This window comes from Humulus lupulus, chromosome 3 (genome assembly GCF_963169125.1).
Source record: "Humulus lupulus chromosome 3, drHumLupu1.1, whole genome shotgun sequence".
Taxonomy (NCBI): Eukaryota; Viridiplantae; Streptophyta; class Magnoliopsida; order Rosales; family Cannabaceae; genus Humulus; species Humulus lupulus.
In genome coordinates this window covers 42,934,142-42,937,475 of record NC_084795.1, presented here as the reverse complement: position 1 = coordinate 42,937,475, position 3,334 = coordinate 42,934,142, and the positions used below count along the sequence as shown (strand labels likewise).

Genomic DNA, 3,334 nt, shown 5'->3' with positions numbered 1-3,334 from the left:
AGACTTACCTGACCAGCCACGTCAGTATGGCGGTGGTGGCAGCTGAGACGAAGGTCCCTCAAAAGGTTGAGACTGCCATTGCTATGGCACTATAACCACCTACACTTCAATTTTTTTTTCACGTTTTTCACAGGTTACGAGTTACAACACAATTGTTCCAGAATAAAACTTAAAACAACTAAAACAAAATCTCTAAAAACATTGTTCCAATAAAAAAAATAAAAACAAAAACAAATATCATAAAATTAAAAATTAAAAATAAACATAGGAATGCCTCCTAAGAGCGCTGTCTTTTAGCCGAACTCTTGTTTTCATTCATATTCAATCTTGGATCAAGTCCTCCCCTCACATCCTTGAGAGCCATAGTGTCATGAGTTGGCCCTCGTTTCTTGTGATTAAAAATTGGTACTTTCCCCCGCTCATATAACATTCGAATTCTTTCACTAAAGTACTTTTTTAATCGGTTTCGCCCCTTCCTTATTCTAGTTTTCACTATGGAGCTTGTCTTAGAGCCTTCCAACTTGTTCTCTCCTTGGTTCACCACTTCAACTCTACAACACGTTGGAATTTCTATTGCTGCAAAAACTTTAAATATAACTTCCTCTTTTTGCACTCGCAGCTTTAATTCACCTTTTTGTACATCAATTAACGCCCTACCAGTCGCTAAGAATGGCCTTCCAAGTATTATTGGAATATTTTCATCTTCCTCCATATCTAAAATAATAAAGTCCGCAGGAAAGATGAATTTACCCACTTTTACCAATACATCCTTAATAACTCCATGAGGATGATTAACTGTCCTATCTGCCATCTGCAAAGACACTGTAGTTGGCCGAGCTTCTCCCAAATTCAGCTTCTGAAAGATTGATAGAGGCATCAAATTCACACTAGCCCCTAAATCACATAATGCCTTTGTTTCTACTAAACTCCCTATAGAACATGGGATATTGAAACTGCCAGGATCTTTAAGCTTTGGAGGTAGTTTCTTCTGTAGTATTGCGTTGCACTCTTCAGTTAATGCAACCGTCTCATAATCCTCTAGCTTCTTTTTCTTTGACAAAATTTCCTTCATGAACTTCACATAGCTAGGCATATGCTTTAATGCTTCTGCGAACAATATATTAATATGTAGCTTCTTGAACACCTCTAAAAACTTTGCAAACTGCTTATCCAAATTATGCTTGCGAAGCCTTTGTGGATATGGAATTCTAACATCGTGGTCAATGCTCACTGGTGGTACCACTTCTTTCTTAAGGTCTTCAGTAACCTTTTCATCATTAAACTTCTTTTCTTCTTTACCTTGTGTATTTCCCTTCCGACCTTCATCTTCTTCTGACTGATTCTTCTTTGGCCCTTCATACCTCGTTCCACTCCTCAAAGTAATAGCTTGGCACTGTTCTTTAGGATTAACTTCTGTAGTGCTAGGAAAATTTCCTTGAGCTCTATTAGACATTAAAGTAGCCAATTGCCCTATTTGAGTCTCCAAAATTCTTATGGACACCCTGATTTCAGTCATGAATTGGTTGAGTACATTAGGTTGAGGTTCAACTGGTTTCATTGGCATTGGGTGAGGTGGTCTATTTTGTGGTTGATAATATCCAGGTGGAGGGTATTGTTGTGAATGTTGCTGTGGATATGGTGGTCTATTTTGGGCAGGTTGATATTGTGGCTGAGGTGGAGGATAAGGTTGTAAAGTATTTTGATTATTAGACCAGGAAAAATTAGGATGATTCTTCCAAGCTGGGGTGTAGGTCATGGAATTTGGATTATTGGGTTGTCTCGGGTAATTCCCTATAGTTTGTACTTCTTCCATGGGAATGTTATTCATATCTATAGCAGGGCATTGGTTGGGTGATTGGGTTGTTCCACACAATCCACATAGGTTTTGAACTTGCATAGCTTGAGATGGGAGTGTAGTATTTTGTAATTGCTTTGTCAAGGCTGCTACTTGAGCAGAAAGAATTGATATAGCATCCAATTCCATCATTCCAGCCACCTTCTTTGGTTGTCCCCTTTCAGTTGGCCATTGGTAATTATTCATTGCCATCTCCTCTAATGGCCATTGGCCATTAGCACTTTTACTCATAAATGCACCTCTCACTGCGACATCTATAATTGTCCTCGTGGTTCCATTCAACCCATTAGAAAAATTATGCACCAGCATCCACTTTTCTATTCCATGGTGTGGACACTTCCTTAACAACTCCTTAAATCGCTCCCAAGAATCATACAGTGACTCTCCTTTCGACTGATAAAAATTATTAATCTCTCCCCTTAACTTGGCAGCCTTCGCTGGAGAAAAGAACTTGGCAAGGAACTTCTGAGCTAACTCCTTCCATGTAGTGATAGAATTCACTTGTAAGGATATCAACCAAATTTTCGCCCTGTCCCTCAGTGAAAATGGGAATAGCCTCAATCTTATAGCATCATCACTCACCCCATTCATCTTAAACGTAGCACATAACTCCCGAAAATTAGCTATGTGTAAATTGGGGTACTCCGTTGCATACCTCTAATCTGAACAGTTGTTTGGACCATTTGGAGGATTGCTAGCTTAATCTCAAAATTGTTTGCAGCAATGGTTGGAGGCCTGATGCATGAATGCACTCCTGTAACAGTAGGAAGTACATAATCTCTCAAAGTTCTTGGTCCTTGCTCCCTTGGAACCTCTGCAGCCCCTTGACCATTATTAGCACCATTTCCCTAATTTTCAGCCATGATAAAATCCAGTCTCCTCTTTATTTTCCGATTCTGTCTGCACGTTCTTTCAATTTCCAGATCTATTGGTATAATCTCCTTGTGTCTATTACTTCGCATATACCAACAAGTCCTGAAACACAATAGAACCTTGATCCAAATAAATGTTAACAGAAATTGCATAAAATAAAATAACCAAATTAGAACAAAGAACAATAACTGTGATATTGAAATATAAGTCCCCGTCAACGGCGCCAAAAACTTGATCTGAATTTTCTGTACACAAGTATACGTAGTCGTGTCAAGTAGTAAATTTCGGAAGAACGGATATCGTCCCACAGAGACTATCTCCCAAGTACCACTAATTGATTTTCAAATTCTATTTGGTTAATTAAAATTTAAGTGAACAATTAAAAATAAAAGAAATACTATAAACTACGAACCAAAATTAAAGAACTAGAAACAAAACACTGAATCACTACTTAAAAATCAATAATAAAAATCCTAGGAATTAATTTTATCAACTGTTCATTTTATTAATTTTAATAATCAATTCTAAATCTCTTCTTTCTATTTTAATAGCAGGTTAATATAATCGATTCTTATTCTTTTTCAAGATATAAGATCTCAATCTATA

General features: G+C 37.4%; 1 non-coding gene across 1 annotated transcript; it reads left to right on the top strand.

Moving 5' to 3' along the window:
• The first annotated feature begins 2,174 nt into the window (after positions 1-2,174).
• Positions 2,175-2,281, top strand: LOC133828292 (small nucleolar RNA R71). The gene has a single exon (XR_009890920.1). It is a non-coding gene; the product is annotated as a small nucleolar RNA R71 (small nucleolar RNA).
• The last annotated feature ends 1,053 nt before the right edge of the window (positions 2,282-3,334 follow it).